The 14063-nt window shown below is 42.3% G+C and overlaps 1 protein-coding gene across 3 annotated transcripts in view; it reads left to right on the top strand.

Moving 5' to 3' along the window:
- The window catches only part of YEATS2 (YEATS domain containing 2), a 1703429-nt gene that overhangs the window by 57627 nt on the left and 1631739 nt on the right, over positions 1-14063 (top strand). The gene's annotated exons all lie outside the window — the stretch shown is intronic.

Below are 14063 nucleotides of genomic sequence, written 5' to 3'. Positions count from 1 at the left end.
AAACTGAGAACCAACAAAAATAGCACCAAAAGGACTGCAAGAATCACCAACCAGTAGCACAGCCAAAAGGTCTTCTTTATTCACAATAAAATTGAGCGCTTTTGTGAGAATATAACAAAGACTTCCTCACAATGTTAAATGTTCCTAACTCTGAGTTTAAATAACCCTACCTAATAAGCCACATGACTCAAACCGCACCTAAACAAAAGGTGAATCCTATTAACATTGTCCCCTGTTGCTATCAAAAATAAAAATAAAAATGCAATGACAATACAGTGTGTTGAAAAAACCTAAAACATGTAGAAAATACACGCAAGTACTATGAAAATATTAAAACTAAATCTAAAAAAAGATGTTAAGCATAATGTGACATAAGCCTAAGTACACTAGCTATAGAAATAGAATCATTTAAACCTGTGGGTGAAGTGGCATTCAATTTTAATTGCCAATACAATTCTCTGCGGTCTATCAAATCATGCCACGGACCCCCCCCCCAAACAAACTCCTATTAATTATGTCAATGCCAAAAAATAAAAATCCATGATCTGGGTTCATCGCTAAATGACAATATAAAGCATTAGTACTCTTCTTATGCTTAATATCGTATGTGTGCTCATAAAAAGTGGAGACTTTTTCCCTCCTCCATTCTGGGGAGACACTCTCCCTATGACATCAGGACATCTGGGTGTAAGGGTCATGGACTGGCACCATGTTTTCAGTTCTTTCTTGCTGTCAGAGCCTAAAACATTGTTTGTAGAATGTGTTGGTCAGTCTGTGCCAGAGAGCTTCCAAAGCTAAGTACTCCATTAGGGAATCCTTTGCATATTTTTCATTGTATAGTAATAGAGAACATCTATGTTGCAAAATTGTGAGATAAATGTCTTGAGTGTGGAAAGCAAATTCCACATTGAGACTTCCATAATTGTTGTCTTTTTTGCTTGGGCCCAGAGTATGACGTAACAGACTGTCCCTTCTCTTCTAATTTTGATAGCCATACTGTAGGCTTGAGTCATTAGCTGATTTCTCAGACATAGAAAAGGGGCATCATGGGCATTTGTGCCTTATGACATCTGCTGGTTATGCTGGCTCCAGCACTTCATGCAAACTAAGGGAGAAGTGTCCTAAACATGTTAGGATAGTGGATGACAATTTTTCAGCATCTGCCATTCCACCTAGACTCATGATTATTGAAGGAATAGAGAGACTTTGATTGACAGTCCTGTATGGCAACCAAGCACATGTTTAGGCCTCTCCAGAGATCCTTTTTTGTCTGATATACCAGCAGCCCAACTAAATATCCACACAAGTCAAAGGACTTTGGTTATTGGTTGGGGTCCAGGGTTACCTTGCAGGCCTAGACTTCTGATGCCTACACCAGGTTTTTCAAGGAGGAAGGGAGAATTCCCCCAGGTTAGAGAGGAGTTTTCAGCAGACTGAGCTCAGGCCTTGGATGCCCACACGTGTCCTGGCACCAGTGAAAATTATGCCACATCACACCCTGTCCCAAGGCCAAGCTTAAAAAGGCTGCATGTAGCTTGCCACAGTTGAAGCCTTCTGGTTCCCAACTTCACTAGGCCAATTAGTGGGATCTAGTGCTCCCTTCTAAGGATCTCATACAAATTGTGAGATCCAAGCAAAAGAGTCCTGTCAGAACCCCTGCTACAGGATCATCTCCTGGGAAAAGGAGTGATATCCCCCTCTCCAGGACTCCACTGATTCTTGTGACTCTGACAAAGAAAAAAATTAGCACACGTTGACCAAATTTTTACTATTTTCCTTCTAAATCAAATGAAAGGGGGGAATGGAAGGTAGAGCTCTCTCTGAAGAATTGCTTGGATTTTGCAACTCTTTATTTTCATCATTCTCACTGCAGCAGGGGCATATGGGTCTTATCTTGCCAGGAATACAGCAACTGACCACATTCCAAAATCTTTCATCCTCTCACTCACTGTCACTCTGGCTTCTTTTAGGCTAAGCAGGCTTGAGGCTTTTCAAGAGCAGCAGTCAGCCAGAGGCTTCCTGACAGACATTCTTGTATATTTTATATACATATTTACCTATTTTCTGTCAGAACTGCGGTATGTCACTTTGAATACTGTACCAGCTTTTTGTTATTGCTGTGCATTCCTTGATTATTGCTATTGTTGCTCTAACAATTGTTTTTTTTAGGTATAACTGGTTCACTTGTATTTGGTGGCCTTATTTAATGGATTTGAAGGCTAAAAAAAGGACATAATTGGTCAGAAAGTGTATTTTAAAGGCAGGAACAGTATTGATTGTGAATGTTTATGCACACTTTGTGACACTTATTTCATTTTTAACTGGGTAGTTCACTTTGGAGAAAGTATTTCTGTCCCTTTTTATTTATTTGTTTTGACAAAGATGTGTGCTGCTTGTGTAACTTTTGTGTTGGGGAGTTGGGATGGTTTTGAAGAGTAGTGATTTTTGTACACTAAATGACCACTTACCTTCCAGCTGACCCACTTCCTCCTTGACTACAGCATGGATACTTACCCCAATCTTGCTGTTCCTTCTTACAGTTTAACTGAAAGAAAAAAAACATTAAAGCTTTGCCTTCAGAATGGATTCTTATACTGCTTCAGCTGATGGTAGGCAATTCTGCAGTGGTAGTTGCTGGCTCCCCACACCACTTAATAATTTTCTTGAATCCCTCTAGTGTAGTCTTACCTGCTACTATGAACCTGGAATCAGATCTGTCCCTTCAGCTGTTCCAGTGTCCGATGTAGGCATTGATGAACCATCCATTTTAGGTATGGTAGACACTCGGGGGGGGGGGGTTTGGGGTGACCTGGGAAAGAGACTTCTTGCATAGGATGATATGCCTTCCCCAAAAAAGAAATAAAGTTAATCATTCTGATAATGGAGAGATAGTTTGTGTATGTAAAAACTGAATATGATGTCTTTTTCATCCGTTCCTCAACTGATAGGTCTATGATCCGACCTCGATTCTGATCTTGGCCAATTTGATAGACTTAGTCTGTGTAGCTCTTCCCCTTACAGTAATCTCTCTTTCTCCTGAATTACCTCAGATTTCATCTGCCGCCTCTGTATTTGGATGTGGTCACTGTGTTGGCCTGAATAGTTTGTAGGTTAGATAGGTAGATTTCTACTTATCTTGGGCACATTTTCTCCTTTTTCATTCCTCCTCATTTTTATGTTTAAATCTCTTTGTTTTTTTTTTTTTGTTTTTTTAAAGATTTAAATTTCTACTACTTTCCTTATTTCTTTATTTGTAGTCATTGGGCCATGTGCCCCTTTATTGCCGTTCTTGTTACCTAACTGTTAGGCACTGCTTTTAGTAATAGGTATTTCTATTGTCATTGTTGGTATTTGCGCTAACCTTTACAATTAGTATTTCCTAGTTGTTCTCCTGTGACCTTGTTACCACGTGGGATAAACCAACTGGATTCAAACACTGCTCCTCATGTGGGCAGAAGATACCAAGCTCAGAAGTTCATTCTGAGTGTATATACTGTCCTGGGGAAGGTCATTTATCTATTGACTGTGATATTTGTGCTGGCTTTAACCATAGGGCTCTGGCAGAGCATAAAAACAAATTGATTCTTAAAGGATTACTTCCTTCAACCTCTTCCTGTTCATCCAAAGGTCCCTCCTCATTCAAGAAATCTTCTGGAGATGCAGCTGACAAAGTAAAGACTTGAGGAAGCATTCTTCAGATAGCTGTCCTCCTCCTCCTCCTTTGGTTTTGACTTTCGGATCTGACTGCTTATTGGGTCCAATCTCAACAAAATCAAAATCATCAGGTCTAACTGCACCTTTGGATCAGACCTGAGCCAAATCAAAATCCCTTCAGGTGAGATCCAAGTTCTCTCTGGAGCTTGTGACTTTGAGGATGCACTCACCATTCCTACAAGAGACACCTCAAAGGAGATCCATCCACACTTAACCTGTTCATCCCTCAGGTCATCTAGGAGCTTGACAGAAGCAGATGTTTCTCAGAACCCAGATTCAGTAGGGAGTTATTCCGTCTCAGTCTCCCACTGGATCCATGAACCTAGCTCCAGTACAGCCCCAGACTTTGACTCTTACTCCAATCCACCCATTGGTTTTGGAGCATACACACCCAAGTTAGTCTGTGTTGGATCCTAAGGCTTGGCCTTCATCTCTGATACTTTCTGTGACCTGGATGGCTTTGACACTGTCAGACCTATAAGGAATTTGAAACTGTAGCATCAGCACTGGATCTGGAGGTTGAGGTAAACTCTAGTGTTTTCAGAGCCATCCCTTCCTGTTGGAGTCATGGTGTTGGATAGCTCGGCTCCAACCTCTGCAGAAGGATGGGAGCCTGGGGAGAATGGGTTCCATACTGCACAGGTGTTTTCAGATTCTGTAGGGCTGAGCTTTGTTTCCTCCATGGCTTATGCATTTGAGATAGTGAAGAGAGCATTTTCCACCACTGTGGGCAAGACATCCTTGACCCCACAGGTCCACCTCCTCCTCAACTGTTTACTGTGGATAATGGGCCTTTTCATCTTGTCTTATAGGGACATCCGGTCAGGTCAGGGCTGAAGACGGTCCTCATTCAGGACTATGCTGAGACTTCCGAGTCCTCCTTGGAGCCACCCACCACAGATCCCCTTCAGAAACATATTTGTAAAACGACACTTGGACTCCTTTTAAGAGTCTTTAACCGAAGACATGGACTTTGATAAAGTGGAAAGGTCCCCTAGATCACCCCTTGTGGAGATCTCTTTCTGTGAAATACTCTAGCTTTTGAGTCTTCCAGCCTCTCTCTTTTCAGAATTCATTGTATCTTGAAGCTTTCAGAGTGTGCTCAGTTACATCTTGGGTAGTCCCTATCAGTTGAGATGGAGGATATCATCTCCCACCAGGCTTGGAGTGATCTGGCTGTCACGGAGCCTATTCCCAAAAGACCAGATAAATACCTCCTTGCGCCAAAGGTTAGGGCTCATTGGAGAAAGGGAAACGTGTCTACATTTCAGCGACCTTTGCCCTCAGGTCACCAAATTTTTTGGAACACATTATGAAATTTCAGAGGGAATTAATTAAGGAGATTTCTAAAACCCTCTCAGCAACCATGTTGTGGAGTACAAGAAGATTGGTTCTTTGCTACTAGCCACCATCCAGTCCCTAGTGAATGCTTCTACAACACTAATTTTTAATGCCTCAGGGGAAGCTTCAAGAGCAGCAGGTTCGAGCATTGCTGTAAGAAGACATGCCTAGATGCACCTTTGTGACTTTGTGGAGACCTTCAAGGCTTCAGTTATTAATGCACCTTTTGATGGATCCACCTTGTTTGGCCCTAAGGTGAAAGACTCTCTGTGAACGAGCAGGATGGAAAGACGTTATCTGCCATGGGAATTCATTTTTTCACCTCTCAAAGGGCTTTTTTTTCTGGCACCAGAGAGTAGGCAGGAAGATGTAGTTCTAAAAGATGCAAGGGTCTATCCAGGTGGCCTGGAATGTCAGGACTTCAGAGTTTTTTTTTTTTTCAATGCATTTTCAGCACCCCTGAAGGGTTGTTTGACTGCTTCACTCTGGAGGCTGTTGGGTAGCCATTACCAAAGGTATTTGGATATGCAGAATAATATCCAGATGTTACTTGTTACTGCCTACAATTTTTCCTTCTACCTTCCAGCAGAACAGAAGAATTCCTGACATTCTACCCAGTCAGAGAAAAGACGTTCCTCCCTGTCAGAGAAAAGCTGCAGCCATAGAAATAGAAGATTTGCTGAGAAAGAGACATCTAAATGGTCACTCCAGACCAACAAGGATGTGGAACGTAGTTAAGATTTTTTTTGGACCAAAGAAGACAGAGAGCCTAAGACCAATTCTGGATCTCAGCAATCAGAATCAGTTTATAAAAGACTTGAAGTTCTGGAGGGTCATGGTGCAGTCCATTCTGCCACTTTTGTGGAAGGATGATTTGGATGTGCAGCATAGGTCGTCAGGATGTTTACTACCTCATCAAGATATATAGGTACTCCAGGAGATACCAATGCTTCTGGCTGGAAGTTGGTCATTATCACTTCAGAGCCCTGCCCTTTATTCTCACCACTGCCCCCACTGCCCCCATGGTGCTCAAGAAGTGCATGGTAGTAGTTGTAGCTCACCTGAAACTACACAGATTCTGGGTGTATTCTTACCCAAATGATTGTCTCCTTTCTGCTTCCACCAAGGCTGTACTGATTCAGGCCAGGGATTACTTGCTCCATCTGTGTCTTCAACTAGGCATCACAGTAAATTATACCAAGTCACAATACAATACAATGTCCCGTTTGGTATGTACTTCTCAAGACATCTGCAGTATGTACTTCTCAAGACATCTGCAACAACTGGAAAGCCACAGAAATACTTCACTAAAATAATCACAGGCCTAAAGCAGATGCCCTATGCTGACTGACTAAAAAAACTCCACTTATACTCTGTCTCATATCGTCTACTCAGAGGCGATCTCTGCTTAACGTACAAGGCCATGTCAAACCCAGAGCTGTTGGACATGCTACACTTTAGAAATACCAATTCCCTCAGAGACGCACGCTCCAGGGATCTAAACCTTGTCATCACAATGAACAAAACATGTTGGAGGGATAGGTTCCTGACCCAGAGACTCCCCAGACTCTGGAATAGACTGCCCATACATGTCAAGTAGAGCGCCTCTTTGGCCCTCTTCAGGAGGAACCTTCATGTTTGGATGGGAGATAGGAAATTCACCCCGGGGATCTGTCAGTCGCCCTGCTAGACAGGGGTCCAGGAAAGTAAATACTGTAGGAAGAAATAGCTAGGGAATTGTTATGGCTAGGCTTGTAGAGGCCCTCGGCTCTCCCCAACTCAAGCCTTGGAATTCATTGGTGCTTATCTGGATATGATAACACAAATTGCAAGTTTACCACATACAAGGTTAAACAATCTATGGAATCAAGCTTTACATATCCTTTCTCTTCCTTCTCCATCAGCCATACTGATGATACAACTCCTCGGATCAGTGGTAGCTTCATTAGTTTTGGTACCTTTAGTAAAATTTTACAGGAGGATACTACAGTGAACCCTTGCTGTACAATGATAGTAGGATGCCACCCTCTGGCAGCACCTATTCAAATTACAAATATTTGTAAACAGCATACAGCCTGGTGGATTCACACAGAAGTTTCTCTGGGCTGCCCTTTTATACTTCCTACACCAAAGGCAACAGTGACAACAGATACCTTCCAACTAGGGTAGGGGGCATTACTTGAGAGGGGCAGTCCAAGGCATGTGAACTCGGAGATCAATCTTCACAGCAGCATCCTAGGAATGAGAACAGTCCTGTTGGCATTGCAGGTTTTTCAAGATGTTCTTTTTTTAGAAATGTCTCTAGTCTGGTACATCAGCAGATAGGGGGAATCCGGTCCTATCATTTATGTTGAGAGGCAATGGGCAATCTCTTCCAGCCCCTTTCTATTGGCAGTGCATAGTTGACAGACTGAGCAGATCCATTTTACTTTCCCGAGTGTCTCTCACCCAGTTAGTGGCAGAAATGATATTTCACCAGTGAGTCCAACCATGCCGCAACCTCTTTGCTTCTTCCATCAGTTCCAAGTGCAGCAGATACTTTGCTCTTATTCCCCCGAGGGGAAGTCACTGAGAGACTTCTCTGAATTGCGCTTGGCCCCACTGTCTCCCTTATGCCTACCCCCCCTCCAATTTCCAACTTTCTCCTGAAAGAATCTCAGCAAAAAATCAAGGTAATCCTCATTGCGACATTCTGGCCTCAACAAGTGTGATTCGCCTTCCTGTGGCCTCACCTAGTTCACCCTCTCTGGGTGTTGGATCCTTCTCAGGACCTTCTGTCTCACCCATCTGAGATACCTCGTCCGGATATTTGAAACCTGAAACTGACTGCATGGTTTCTTCACATCCAGTGATGGCTAGAAACTCCAGGCTTTCCTCCCCAGTTCATCATATCCTTACATCATCCCAGAAAGGCTCTATCAGAAAATTTGTAAAAGCAAATGGGCAAGATTCTGTATATGGGCCTTCCAGAGATGCTTAGACCCTTTTTCCGCATCTATTGCAGCTGTTCTTGACTTCTTTGCTTCCATTTTTAATAATGGAGCTTGTTACTCTACAATTAATCGAACTTGCTACTATTTCTAATTTTCACTTAGGTGAAAACCATTCCAGTTTGGCTTCTCTGAGATTATGTAAGGCCTTTCTGAAAGGTACTTTTTTTTTTTTTTTTTCTTCGACCTCCTGTCCTCCTGTTAAGGACCTTACTCCTCCATGGGACTTAACAGTACTTCTTCAAGCCTTGACCCAACCTCCCTTTGAGCCTTCAGCTAGAGAACATTTAAATTCTTATTCTTGTAAGGGAAAACTTTCTGATCACCATTACATCAGCTAGATGAGTATCAGAACTCCAGGCGCTGTCTGCCCAGCCACTGTATCTGGTCTTTCATGAGGACAGGATTTCCCTTTGGACTAACCCTTCTTTCCTACCCATGCTGGTGTCAGAGACCAGTATCGACCAGTCCATCAATGTATAAATTTTCTTTCTGAATTTTTATAACAAGGGAGAATACATGCACCTGTTAGATGTTCATAGACGTAGATTCTATGATCACAAAACTAAATATCAGAAAATCTGACCAATTGTTTCCTTTTCCAAAGCTAATGTGGACAAAGCAGTATCTAAAATAACCTTAGTTAGATGGCTCACTGTTTTTTTTTTTCTATTGGCTATAAAAATCGAGAATTGACTTTACCCAAACCACCTAAGGCTCAGTCCACAAGATCTATGGCCACTTCAACTGCTTTTTGGTTAAAAGCATCTATAGATAACATTTGTGTACTTGCTAAATGGTTCCAGTGTTCCTACCTTTGTAGCTTATTGCAAATTGGACATTTTTATCCAGGAATAGGGCAGCATTTGGCTCCCCTGTAACTCCGGAGTATTCTTTCTTGAAGATCCACCAGGATTTCTTTTGCTGGGGACTGTGTCCATCAGTTGAGGAACGGATTAAAAAGACATCAGATAAAGTTATTTACTCACCAAAACTTTGCATCTGTGTTGCCTGTTTTTGTCCTTCCTCAACTTCCACCCTCCAACCCCCTTCCTATTTTTATAAAGTCCTAGTATGCCGTGAGGGGTATTTCCTCCTACTTCTTTCTTTATACTAAAGTTGGTACATAAATTGTTTAAGTATATGTTAATGGTTAGGTGTCCTTTGACTAGAGGGCAAACTCAGTCTAAGGTAATTCACGGAAGAGAGGGTTGTGGGTAAGAGGAGGAGCTCCAGCTACAGAGCCCAAATATATTGAAGAGGCCAAGGTCTGATCTGAGACTCATCAGTTGAGGAAGGATGAAAACAGGCAACACATATACAGAGTTATGGTGAGTTTATAACTTCTGTTTTGCTTACCTTAGTCAGGAAATTGTTGCAGACTGCCAATATTGGGTGCTAATTACCTCCTTCTGTTTCTTATTCCTACACTTCAAAAGATGAGGTTGTTCTTTTATATGATTCTGATGTTGACAAAGAGAGGGTTATGGCACCTGAGGGTTTCATAGTCCAAAACTCTGACTGTTGGATAGTGAGCTTGAATCTGTATAAATGTAGGCTTTCTTATTTTCTGAGAATCGCACTAGACTAAAAGGTGTTTTTATCAGAACAGGTGGATCCTTCCCCTGAATTAGGCAAATAATATGATTTTATTGGAACAAGAAGTCCCCCACATACTGCACCCATTCCTCAAATTCTTCTAGCCTTGGATGGTGATTTTAATGTTGCCTGCAGTACTATAATTTCTCAGCCATCAGTACCTAAAAAGGCAGATAAACTGTATAAAGTCTCTCAGTGTAACACGTGTCTGTTTTCTTATCTTAGAGCAGATCCGGCAGCTGTCTTGTGTACTGCTCCTACTGTAAACAGGCTCCTTTACCTTCCCTAACCCAGCTGCTGTGGATAAAGAGAGCAAGTTGCTGGACAGGCTGGGCAAGATATGCTTTTCTTCCTTTTTTTAGTCTTTAGAATTCTTAACTACTAGGGTTGTATGTGGAAGTTTATGCTTAAATGTACTAGTAGTCTGAGAGAGTTTTCTGCTTCTCAACCATTGGAATGTAGGTCTTACTTGAATCGGGTTGTTTCTAACTTGTGTCAAGTTTCTAAACATGACTTTTAAAAATGCTTATGATTATGCTGAAACTGTTTCAACTACATTCTTGAGGAGATTTGTATAGGTATGTAGTCAGAAAAGTTTTCAGATGAGTTCAAGTCAGAAATTTTGAATTCCTCTTTTGATAAAGTTTTATTTGGGCCTTCTGCTACACAAGTCCTCAGACAATAGGATGAGGGTGGGAGTGGTAAATTAATTTTGGGAGTTTCTAGGATTTTTTGGGTCTTCAGGTTCTTTACTTCCTAATCGCCTGCTCCCTTTAAAAGACCAAACAAACAAATGGTGCCTCCTCCTAACAGACAGATGTGTAAGAGATGACAGGCAGGAACTAATGACAATCCCATAAAGAAGGGAGTTTTTTTCAGAAGCAGGTCAGGTGCCCCTCTCAGAATGATTATGCCAGAAACCAGTTCCCCCCCCCCACACACACACTTTTTACCACTGCATGTCTTCCACTGTCATAGAATGTGACAGTAAATGCTCGCTTCTGGCTTCAGATTAATTCAGACAAATAGGTTTTGAAAGTGATTCAGGAGGGTTACAGTTGGCAGTGGTTAGAAACGCCCCTCCTTCCAGGGGAATTTCCCCCCACCTTCCCAATCAAACAGATTTGTTTCCCCAAGTGCTCCAGCCCGTTACATTCAGGAGTCATAAAACATGTTTCTCCAGATCAAATGGGAAAGGGTGGTTGCTCCAGAATGTTACTAGTTCCAAAGAAGCACTCTTGGAGACCAATTTTGGGTCTTTCTTCTCTTAATCTTTTTAGATGCCTAAATTCAAGTTGCTGACCTTTCAGACTGTGTTTGCTCTGATCCCAAATCTGAGTCTTATAGTTAAGTTTGACCTCAAAGATGCTTACCATATCTTTCTGGTAGCAAGCAACTTCAAGAGGTTTTTAAGATATGATGTGTTCTGGGTCACATTATCAATCCTCTGCATTACCTTTTGGGCTGTCCACTGCAAGAAGAGCATTTGCAAAGTGTCTAGCCCCAGTGATGACCCAATTCAGACTGCAGGGTATCCACATTTTTCTTTATTTAGACGATTTGAGTATGTCTTTACCGAGTTGTCAGGAGTCCTTAAAGGTATCTTCCTTACTAAGATATCTGTCCTCACTCTATCACACAGGATTGTGTTTTATTTATATCTGGACGTCTTCCTGAACTGTTTTCTACTGCCAGGTAATTTCTCAAGTTACTAAACTTCATGGCTTCTGTGATTCTCATGATTCTCTTTGCCAGACTACATATGAAAAAGATTCAGTGGTACATCAAAAACATATGGATTCAACATTCTGATCCGTTGGAGTTTCAGATTTTAACCTTGGGCTTTATCAAGTCAGAACTACATTTGTGGAGGGATCAGATGGCTCATAGTTCAGGTCTCCTTTTTCTCCACCCACCCTTACACAGTCTGCATTGACCAACTCCTCAGATTTTGTTTGGGGAGTAGTTTCAAATGAGGTAAAAGTGCAAAGACTGTGGGACAGTTCAGACAGCTCAATTACTATTTAACTGTAGCCTCCAAAGAGAATTTGTGTCTCATGAATGGAGAAAGGCAACAGTCATCCCTCTGCACAAAAGTGGGCCAGCTACAGAACCATAAGTTTCACCAGTCTTGTATGTAAAGTCATGGAAAGAATTATCATGGAGATTATCAACAGAGATATAGTAAACCTCCAGACTCTGATCCCAGCCCAGTTTGGTTTCATCAAGGGCAGATCATGCCTACCCAACCTGGTGGACTTCTTTGAGAGGCTCACTAAAACAATGGATGAGGGCAGAATCGTTCACACTGCCTACCTTGACCTGGCTAAGGCATTTGACACACTACCCCACTCGGGCATTGTTGACAAACTCAAGAGGTTAACTGTCACTCGTGGATAGCCAACTGGCTCACAGACAGGACCCAGGAAGCTAGAATTGGGGAGTCCACCTCTACAAAGAGTCCAGTCACAAGTGGAGTCCCTCAGGGATCAGTCCTTGTATCGCTCCTTTTTGTCATTTACTTCTCAGAAGTCAAGGCCAATGTCAGTGGTCTCTGGCTGACTAAATTTGCAGATGATTGCAAATTAGGAGCTGTCATTGAATCTCACACTGACACAAATGTTCTCCTGATGGGGCTGACCCACACAAACTGGTGTCAGAGCCATGGACTAAAACGAAATGCCAAAAAATGCGTAATAGTATCCTTTGGGAAGTCATCCATCCCTGGTAACTATCATATTGACAACACACCCCTTAGAGTTGACCCAGTAGTCAGGGACACACATAGATAGTAATCTAGTCTTTGATCATCACGTGTCTACAGTAGTGAGGAAATTATTCTATGTTGCGCAACTTATAAACAAAGGTATGGCATCTAAGTCCAAGGAAGTCATTGTTCCACTGTATTTGGCATTCATCAGATCTATCATTAAGTACAGTGCCCCCTTTGGTAGGTCCCTAACCAGGCATATGCAGCAACTGGAATGTCCACAGTGGTTCCTCACTAAAAGACTACAGGGCATAAGTAATATGTCCTGTGCAGACTGCCTGAAGGCCCTATCCCTGTATTCTGTCTCCTACAGGATTTTGAGGGGAGATCTATGCCTGGCATACAGGGCATTGTCAGACCCCATTTTGATAGACCTCCTACATGTCTGCAAAGCAAACCGTGCCAGAATTATCCATTCTAAAGACGTAAACCTTGCCTGTAATGTAAATAGGACCTGCTGGAGAAATGAGTATGTTTCCCTTAGACTACCCCATCTATAAAACAGGCTCCTCATCCATGTGAAGCAGAGTTCCTCCCTAACCCAATTCAAGTGCATCTTGGATAATTGTATGGGAAACCGGAAATTCATCCCTGGTTTGGCACCCATGTCTCTAATGAAAACAGGTAACCTGTAAATGGTTCATCTCCCAGGCCCATGCTTACATTTATCAAGGGTATTAGAACTTTGGGATACATGGCTATGTTTAAAAAGGCCCTTGTAGTCAAAGCATGTTAAAGAAATGTTGGCTGTGATTCTTGCCATGAAGTCTCTTCTTCATCATTGGGACCGTGGTCCCCTCCAGATCATTACAGGCAGCACCATGGTGAATGGGGTACATAACCAGCAGGGTACCAAGGTCATATCCTGTGGACTGGCCAGCAGTGATAGCTTGAGAGGCAGCTCTACAGAACTACTTAACTCTTCTGGCATCTTACATACTGCCAGAGCAAAACGTAATTGCAGAAAACTGAGCAGGTCCTGAGCAGACCTTCATGAGTGGAAACTCAATGAAGAAGTCTTCCAGGAATTGATCCAGATGTAGGGAACACCTCGGGTAGATATGTTTGCCTCCTTTCAACTCAGACAACTAAACAGATTCTATTCCAGGACTCAGTGCAAGCAGGCTTGGAAAACAAGTTATTTCATTTCCCTGGTCAGTGTTTGTGTGTGAGCATTTCCACCCTTTCCAATGATTTCCGAGAAATTTTAAAGATTTCAGAAGGACTCTTCAAAAATGAATGTGGGGGACTCCCTTCTTTCTGGCCCAAGTAAAACTAGATCTCCCCTATTATGGAATTGGCCAGGGGCAATTACAACAAGCTTCCTCACAGATTGGATCTACTCACACAAGACAAGGGGTGACAAGGAGAGGGTGATACTCCCCAGCATCAAACAACTTCAACTGACTGCCTGGATGATTCCGTTTTGATACCTTTTAGGCACTTTTTTCATGAGGGTGCACAGTAGGTACTGAAGAAGTCAGGAAAGCCTACTACCAGGAAATCGTATATTGGCAAATGGAAAATATTTTCTTGTTGAGGCTTTGATAGTGACCAAGGACCCATCAGGGATTTTGTACCACTGGTGCTGAAATGTTTGTGAGTTACTGTCCTCTGGCCTCTATTACTTCTCTGTAGAGGTATATCTT

This window comes from Protopterus annectens, chromosome 4.part1 (genome assembly GCF_019279795.1).
Source record: "Protopterus annectens isolate FY-2018-M chromosome 4.part1, PAN1.0, whole genome shotgun sequence".
Lineage (NCBI taxonomy): Eukaryota > Metazoa > Chordata > Ceratodontiformes > Protopteridae > Protopterus > Protopterus annectens.
The sequence above is the reverse complement of the archived record's forward strand: the minus strand, read 5'-3'. Positions and strand labels throughout refer to the sequence as shown.